Source organism: Herpailurus yagouaroundi, unplaced genomic scaffold, assembly GCF_014898765.1.
Source record: "Herpailurus yagouaroundi ecotype Mexico unplaced genomic scaffold, PumYag 161, whole genome shotgun sequence".
Classification (NCBI taxonomy): Eukaryota; Metazoa; Chordata; class Mammalia; order Carnivora; family Felidae; genus Herpailurus; species Herpailurus yagouaroundi.
In genome coordinates, this window is record NW_024412402.1 from 14,808,702 (window position 1) to 14,817,895 (window position 9,194).

The window sequence follows — 9,194 nt, forward strand, 5'->3', positions numbered from 1 at the left end:
ACAGACTGAGCCACTCAGGTGCCCTATTCATTTTTACTTTTAATTCCAGCATAGTTAACGTACAGTGTTATTTTAGTTCCAGGTGTACAATATAGTGATTCAACACGTCTATTCATTACTCAGTGCTCGTCGAGAGAAGTGTGCTCCTTAATCCCCATTGCCTATTTCCCCAATCTTCCAACCCCCCTCCCCTCTGGGAACCATCCGTTTTGTTCTCTGTAGTTAAGAGTCTGTTTCTTGGTTTGCCACTCTCTCTCTCTCCTCTTTTTTTCCCTTTGCTCTTTTGGTAACCAGCTTTCTTTCAGAATGGAGGGCTGGCCCATGGGAAGAAGGCTGGTTTATTCTTTGGTCACCTTCGTTCTTTGCATGATATAATGTTTAGGTGGGGATTCTTTTCCTCATTCTACACCTTTGTGGAGGGATTTTTTTTTTTTTTTTTTTAACTTGGAGGATAGCTTTGGTCTGTCTCCCCCTAACAAACCTGCATGGCCCATGCATGGAAAGGGAAACTGATGACAGCTTGGGCAGTGTGCCCAGGAACAAGAGGAGGGAGAAGAAGCCCAAAGGTGTGGGCAGAGCCTCTGCGTAGACAGGATTAAGCCGCGTGAGGATTTTCAATATGGCGGAGGGAGAATAGCAGAGTGAAGGGAGCACATGAAGTTTTAGAAACTGAGACCCTTGTTTGAATCCTGGCTCCGCCATGCAATAGCTATGGGGCCTGGGCAAGTAATTTACCCTCTTACAGTAGGTTACTTCATCTGTAAAATGGGGGTATAATAGCTACTTCACTAAGATGTTTTCAGCTATTAAATAAGTAACCAGGTAGGAAAAGTACCAAGTTGTGGTGCTGGTCCCAAATATGGGAACTTTAACTGATGGTTTTGGCCTCTGCCATCTAGATTCTCAGTCCCTTTTCAGATCTGTCTTCTCCTCCAAGCAGTACTTCCAGGACAGAGATTGTTTTTTTGTTTTGTGTCACCAGTGTGTAGATCAGGGGAAGACACTAGACGCTCAGGACAGGCTTGTGGAACACTGGAGGGCACGGATGAATGCCCCATGGTTGGGATCCAGCGGGATCTCGGTCCAATGAGCCACATCTCTGCTCTCCTGCTCCCTCCTACTCATTGTGTCTTTTGCCTTCTGGTACTTTCCAAAGACTCTCCCCTCCGCCGTCTACTTCTGGTCCCTCACTCATGTTTCGGGGGAAATGCATTTTTCAAGAATGTACTTCAGACCTGAGCTCCTCTGAGACCCCATTTTGACTCTCTAGCAAGTTGTTCAGATTTGCAACCATGTAATTGCAAAGATGTTAGGTTCAACCCTTAAACTGACTGCCTTTGGCTTAAGATTCGGGAGATTTCACCTGGGTGGAGGCTGAGGTCCTGTCATTGTCACGGCAACCGAGCAGTGGCAGGCCTCAGACTCCAGGGTTCCCTCTCCTGACTCCTCCCACTGCCCTCACACCCTTCACCAGGTAAATGCGGATCTAGTCTTTGACAGCCTCAGAAACTCTAGGGGTAGTGACATTCTCTGAAGTGGACTTCAGGATAATTAGCCAGAAAGCAAAGGTTATACTGCTCTGAATAGAACGGGTACAAAATAGGCTCATGTAAGAATCCACAGTAGTGTCTTAGTTTCCCAAGACACGTCTAGCAAAGAGACGGGGACGTTGGTAGCTTTTGCTTTCAAGATAAAGCCACCGGTGCCCACTTACCCAAAGCTGCGGTCTCGGCTGTCCAATTTCCTGAACAAATCTGCGTCCGGCCGGAGATTCACTTGCAGACTCAGAGCCACCTGGGCCTGAAGAGGGGTCAGCGCGGAGAGCTGGAAAAGAGAATTGGATTTGAGACACAATTTTATGAGGCAGAATGAGTGGACCCTGTTAACAGATCGGAAGTAGGGGATAGGGAAGAGAGTGACCCCCAGGCTTCTCATCAGGGCAATGAGCAGTGGCCTCCATTAAGATCCCACTTAGTTGGGGGAACTTCCCCAAGTTCCCACAAGAGGAGGAGCAGGTGGGTGGGGGATGGGAGAGGGTCTCCACTTCCCACAGTCTGAGGTCCCAGCGCAAAGCCTGGGCACAAATCAGCTTGTTTCAATTCTGCTTTTTTCTTGGACAGAAGATAGGCACATCCCTCCCCCTCCCATCCTGGGTGATCAGAGGTAGTAAATTGAAAGGAGAAGGGAAAGGATTTTATTCATAAGAGTCTCAGAATTTTGAAACCTCTCTCATCTAGATTTCCATAACCTACCTATCAGAATCTATCACTGCATTAGATTCATATCTATCTACTAGCTGTCCTGCTGAGAGTGGCTGGAAAGAATCATTAAATATCCTGCCAAAGGGAAATCCACAGCAAATCGACACTTGTAGTTTTTAACTGTCTACCCCTCTGAGGGCTCCTGTCAAAACCCCTGGTTGTTTTCTCCTGATGTGGCATTTACAATGTTGTTGGGACCCTGCACACAGCAGTCACTAAAGCCTGTCACTACCCTTTAATTTCTGTTCCTCAGGAGGAGGATTGTCTAGCTCTTTGAGTGTCCCTGGGGTTTCCTGGGGTGAATTTCTCTTTTTCTTTCTTTCTTTCTTTCTTTCTTTCTTTCTTTCTTTCTTTCTTTCTTTCTTTCTTCTTTCTTTTTCTTTTTCTTTCCTTCTTTCTTTCTTTTCTTTTCTCTTTCTTTCTTTCTCTCTCTCTTAATGTTTATTTTTGAGAGAAAGAGAGAGAGAGCGCATGAGCAGGGGAGGAACAGAGAGAGAGGGAGACACAGAATCCAAAGCAGGCTCCAGGCTCTGAGCTGTCAGCACAGAGCCCGACAAGGGGCTCGATCTCACAGACCATGAGACCATGACCTGAGCCGAAGCCGGACACTTAACTGAGCCACCCAGGCGCCCCGTGGGGTGAATTTCTTTTATTACCCTGCCACCCACTTTTTAAGTCTGCCTATCTCACTCTCAAAATTCAGTCAAAATGACTTCACCTGGTTTTGGGTGATGCATTCAGAAATTAGAAAAAAAAAAAAAAAAGGGCAGCAACTTTGGTTTTGAAAATACTGTGGAGTATTTTTCAAAGCCTTCCCACATCGATGATCTCAGTCTCGCCCGGTAAAAATTCAGTGAGGTATAGGAACAGAGGGGACCATCTCCCTGATACGGAGGCGGGGCTTAGGCGAGCGGCACTCCCCTAAGGTCGCCAGGTGAACCGGCGTGAACAGGAACACATCACGCACGCTCACTGATACGGTCTCACTGTGAGTGGTTATGGGAGTCACCACAGACAACTTCACTTTATAGATGAGGAAACAAGCCCTATAGGTGAATGATTGCCAGAGACCAGGTACCTGTAAAGCTATTGTGATGCCAACTGGTAAATTGCATTTCAATTCGGCGCTAACCACCTTGTGTTGGTGCTGACCCCACAAGTGGCAGGCATGGTCCCCGACAGGTTGCCCCCACTTAGATATCGGCTGCACATGGGGGCGCCAGGCCACCCACAATTCTGACCACCCAGCTGCAAATCGGGGGGATTCCTCTTACCTCCCTCAGGTTTGGTAATGTGTTAGACAACCCTAAAAACTCAGGAAAATTCTATACTTTCCATTATAGTTTTATGCTAAAGGATATGAATCAGGACCAACCAAACGAAGAGACACATCGGGTGAGGTTTGGGAGGGTCCCGAACGCAGGGCTTCTGTGTCCTCTCCTCATGGAATCAGAGTACATTACCCTTGGGGGTACAGCCCGGGGGCCGAGCATTTTTCTGCAGAGTCCATTACCCTCCAGACACATCAATGTGTTCACCAACCAGGAAGTTCACGGAGCTTGTGTCTAGAGCTTTTCCTGGGGTCTCATCATACAGGCATGATTGGTAACTGACTCTCCAGCCCCCCACTCCCCACCAGGCTCAAAGTCTCATCCCTCTTGTCACATGGTCGGTCTTTCTGGTGACCAGCCTCCATCCCGAACCCTCGCCTTACCATAAACTCAAGTGTGATGGAAGGGGTTCACGGAGGAGACTCTCTCCAAGGGTTTTAGCAGCTTGGTTCCAGGAACCAGGGACAAAGACCGGACAAAATATTTATGATATGACAGCAGTAGAGCCGGCCTTGACCCCACATCTTTAGTATCTAGGCCCAAGGCTTTTGTCTGTGGCCCCACACAGCACCTGGCTCCCACCTGGCTTTCTGGCTGTGCATTGAGGAGAGAGGGAGAAGTCGTGTCATAGTCTGACCTCCTGAAGACCCGGAGAGAGGCCTCAGAGATTTCAAAAACCACACCCTGCCCTTCCAGTGTGCCCCCCCCGAACCGGACCAAACCCACAACCCAATTGCCACATTTCTCAGGGGACAGAGCTGAAGCAAGAAAGGTGCTGGCAGTCCCGGGGACCCTCCCCTGCCTCCTCAGAGAGGCCGTCTTCAGGAAGGCGGAGGGATTTTGAAAGCCAGCCACGTAGGAGGCGAAGGAGGCGACAGTACAGCCCATGATGGGGAGGTCTGCATTGATCCTTAATCTGCGTCTTAAACAAAAACCCTTCATCCCATACAGCTATCTGCCCTGGGTAGCTGTGTCTCAAAACGTGTGAGTCAGAATGGAACAGTCGATGAGGAATGATTTCCAAGGACTGAAATCCTGGGCATGCAGACTGAAAAAGGACAGCACATCCACTTTAATTATCCACGGAAAGCCCCACCATCCAGGCAACGGGGGGAGGGAAGAAATCTGTGCTTACTACATACCTACTAGGCGCGATGCATTGTTCTAGGCATTTTCAGATGCCACACGGTTTAACCCCCACCAGTCTATGATGCACACTGTACCACCCAGATCTAATAAAGACACAGGCTCTGAGAACTCGCTGGAAGATGTGCAGGTCGGAAGAGGCAGAGCTATGACCTGAACCCAAGTGCAAATCCAACACCCATTCTTTCGCCCATGTCAGGCCGCCTCCAGGAGCTGCTGATAGCCTGGAAGATGTTGCTGTCATTTTTGTTTGCTTGGCTCTTTATTAAGTATTATTTTTGTACAATTAAGCAATTAAACTGTGATCCTCAGAAATCCTGTAATTTTGAAAGCCCTGGGCAGGAGAACGGTGCTAATCAAAGAAAACCTTATTTACATTAATCCTGCTGGGAGATCGCTCAGGTCACTTCTCTGAAAGCCCTCATGACCTTGCTTAGTGTAGTCTGAACATTAGGCTGGATTCAGTTCTTAAAACCACTGCTAATTCAGGCCTCTGCTGCAGAACAAACGCCCTCTTAATGATAAAAGTCACAATCGCATAAAAGGCTCGCTGTGGGATTATAAGAGCAGCCCGATTTCCAGCTCGTTTTTATTTTACCTGCTAATCACTGGCCTCTGTTAAATGCGGCGGCCTCTCGGGAAAGCTGAGCGGAAAAGCCGAGCCCATATTAGCTCAGCACTAGTGCCACCTGGTGGTCGGCCCTGGTGTGGCGGGTCCTCCCAGCATTTCTGGTTACAGGGTGGGGTTTTGGTCTCTGCCTTCTCCAGGTCCGCAGACGCAGGGTTTTGACAACAGCACACAAGATATTTGTGCGTGGGCGCCCTGGGTGGCTCAGTCGGTTGAGCATCCGACTTTGGCTCATGTCATGATCTCACGGTTCATGAGTCTGAGCCCCACATCGGGCTCTGTGACAGCACAGAGCCCGCGTAGGATCTTCGGTCTTCTTCTCTCTCTGCCCCTCCCCCGTTCACTCACTCTCTCTCAAAAATAGGTGAACATTTTAAAAATAAGTGAATTAACTTAAAAAATAAAATAGAGTAGGTATCATTTCCTCGTCAAAAAAACCAGGTGTGTGATGGGGCACTTGGGTGGCTCAGTCGGATGGGCGTCCAACTTCGGCTCAGGTCATGATCTCGTGGTTTGTGGGTTCGAGCCCCGCGTCGGGCTCTGTGCTGACAGCTCAGAGCCTGGATCCTGCTTCGGATTCTGTGTCTCCTTCTCTCACTCTCTCTCGCGCTGCCCCTCTCCTGCTGGTACTGTGTCTCCCTCTCTCAAACATAAATAAACATTAAAAAAAATTAAAAAAAAAAGAAAATTCAGTTAAAAAAAATAATGTGTGTGGGAGTTGATGAAGAAGACAACCAGCTACTTCACATAACTGCAAAATGCTAACTCGCTGCGATGACTGATTCTGGACTCGGGCAACTTTGTTCATTTTGACCTCATGCAGGTACAGCACAAGCATGCCTTGGCTCCTGTTTCTATCAGATCCCTGGTCCCACTGACACCTGCTTGTAAGCCCCCATGACGTGCAGATGGCGGGCGCTACCTTCCTCCATATCCGTGTCCACAGTCTACACCACAGCCCCGGGGTGGGGGTGGGGGGGGGGGAGAAAAGAGAGTTTTATACATCCTGGATCATTCACTCAACTGATGTCATTTCCTTCTCAAAGTGTCAGCTGGGGAAGGATAATCGGAGACATTTCCTCAGCATTATTACTGAATAACGTTTAGGGGCATCGACTGGCTGTCATGCCTTGAGTGGGTGTTGAGAATACAACATTTGTAAGTTGCACGCCCTAACTCTGACAAAGGCACGGGCTAGTCAGGGAGGCAACTTCCTGAAGGTATAATCACAATAGGAAACAATAAACACTGGGGGAGGAGTGCCATGATAGAGGTAGGCTGGGGCCAGTTCAGGATTGGGAGTCAGATTTACCTGCGTTTGAATCCTGGCTCTGTCACCTAATTGTTATATACTTGGGCCTCTCTGAATGCTAGTTTCTTCATCTGGGAAATGGGCGGAATTATGTCTGCTTTGCTGGATGACAGTAGGAAATACCACTAATTGTGGAAATAAATGAAGATGACCCAAATAACACACAGAACTTGCCATAGCAAGGAAGCAGCCACCATCACTGAGCTCGCAGAGACTCAGAAGCAGGCGGGGGGAGGCAGAGGAAAGGGGAAGGTTTCGGGTGTGCCCCGATTGGAGGCTATTGCCATGGAGAAGCTGGAGGCTGGCTAACTAGAAGCCGGCTGGCCATCTTCTGTGATTGGTTTGGGAGACATAGTTGGCTTTCTGTGGTTGGTCCCGGGTTGGAAGCAAGAGCAAAAATTAGGGAAGCTGGTGGTCGGTGACTGAGTCCTGTAGGTCAGAGTTCTTTTTTTGGGGGGTGGGGGGGTGGGCAGAGTAATATAATTTATTGTCAAGTTAGCTCACATACAGTGTATACGGTGTGCTCTTGGCTTTGGGAGTAGATCCCCGTGATTCATCGCTTACATACAACACCCAGTGCTCATCCCAACAAGTGCCCTCCTCAATGCCCATCACCCATTTCCCCCTCCCCCATCCTCCCCATCAACCCTTAGTTTGTTCTCTGTATTTAAGAGTCTCTTGCAGGGGTGCCTGGGTGGCGCAGTCGGTTAAGCGTCCGACTTCAGCCAGGTCACGATCTCGCGGTCTGTGAGTTCGAGCCCCGCGTCGGGCTCTGGGCTAATGGCTCGGAGCTTGGAGCCTGTTTCCGATCCTGTGTCTCCCTCTCTCTCTGCCCCTCCCCCGTTCATGCTCTGTCTCTCTCTGTCCCAAAAATAAATAAACGTTGAAAAAAAAAAAAAAAAGAGTCTCTTGCGGTTTGACTCCCTCTCTGTTCGTAACTATTTTTTTCCCTTTTCCTTCCCCCATGGTCTTCTGTTAAGTTTCTCAACTTTCACATATGAGTGAAAACATATGATATCTGTCTTTTTCTGAGTTATTTCACTTAGCACAATACCCTCCCATTCCATCCACATTGTAGCAAATGGCAAGATTTCATTCTTTTTCATTGCCAAGTAGTATTCCACCCCCCGCCCCCCCACCCCCCCTCACCCCTCCCCCCCACACACGCCCCATCTCTTCTTTACCCATTCATCAGTTGATGGACATTTGGGCTCTTTCCATAATTTGGCTATTGTTGAAAGCGCTGCTATAAACATTGGGGTACATGTGCCCCTACGAATCTGCACTCTTGCATCCTTTGGTTAAATTCCTAGTAGTGCTATTGCTGGGCCATAGGCTAGTTCTGTTTTTAATTTTTTGAGGACCCTCCGCACTGTTTTCCAGAGTGGCTGCACCAGTTTGCACTCTGTGGGCCAGAGTTCTGTTGTCACACATGGTCTAGCCGTTGTCCTTCTCTATGTCTAGTCTGTCATAATACATTCAAATCTGACACATGGTGTGTGCCATACCTAGATATTAGTAAGTGGGAATCATTATTATGACAATGACCACGATCAGAGGTGACTTTGAAATTGCAACTGAGCTGGACGTTAGTGGTAGCTTCCCAACAGCCGTTCTCCCTGGACTGGTCAGGGAAAGAGAAACCAGACCAGTTATTTTAGCAGAGATAATTTAATACGAGAAATTGGTTGCAGGGATTGGGAGACTGAAAAAGCCAAAGGGGAGGACAAGGGGGGAAAAACAGGGCTGCTGCAGGAATGAAGAAAAGAGACTGAGGCCTATTGAGACTCAGAAGCAAGGGGCTGCACACGGTGGGCCCCAGAACTCCCCGGAGGGCTGTGCTCCCCAGTGGGTGCTGGTAACCCAGGAGCTCAGAGGAGGGGCTGAAGGAACGAGACTCCGACTCCGAGCCATGGACAGACTGGTGCAGACACACCACAAGGCTCGTTCGGGGAGAATGAAAGATTCTGGAAACTGGAACCAGCTGTTCCTGAAGCCAACACTGCTGTGGGTAAAGAAGCATCGTCCCGGTGATGTTAGTAGGACCAGCAGGCAAACAAGCATGGGAGCTGCCTCCTCCCTCCCCTCGCTTTCCAGTCTCCCTCTGATGATGCTGTCGGCCAGAATTAACAGGGACCCTCTGGCAAAGGAGAAGTGAGGCCAAAGTGCCCCAGTCCCAGCATCACACAGAAGAGTGTGGAGTGTGGGCTTGGAACTGAACCACAGCCGTGAACCAGCAGACTCCCTTCTTTGTGATTCACAGAACCGGAATTTTGTTCAGGTGGAAGGCAGCTAAATGCTCTAGGGAAACAGGCACCACATGTATGCTTTTCTCCAGGTCTGCAACCCTTTGTTTTCAAAACGAACAGACAGTCCGTTGAAAGCAGATAATCAGTTAATAACTCCCAGTTTTGATCACTTCCTGCCCACCCACCAGTTCCTCCCTTTTCCCCTGAGTCTGGAGACATGCGGGTCTGGAGGAGCGGAGGAAACCCCCAAGCCTCTCCTTTCATGGT

At 48.9% G+C, this 9,194-nt stretch overlaps 1 long non-coding RNA gene across 1 annotated transcript; it reads right to left on the reverse strand.

Annotated features, from left to right (window-relative positions):
* Positions 1–272: 272 nt before the first annotated feature.
* Positions 273–5,591, reverse strand: LOC121035257 (uncharacterized). The gene is made up of 2 exons (XR_005792830.1): positions 5,337–5,591; positions 273–1,824 (listed from the first exon to the last, which is right to left on the reverse strand). It is a non-coding gene; the product is annotated as an uncharacterized LOC121035257 (long non-coding RNA).
* Between the last annotated feature and the right edge of the window lie 3,603 nt (positions 5,592–9,194).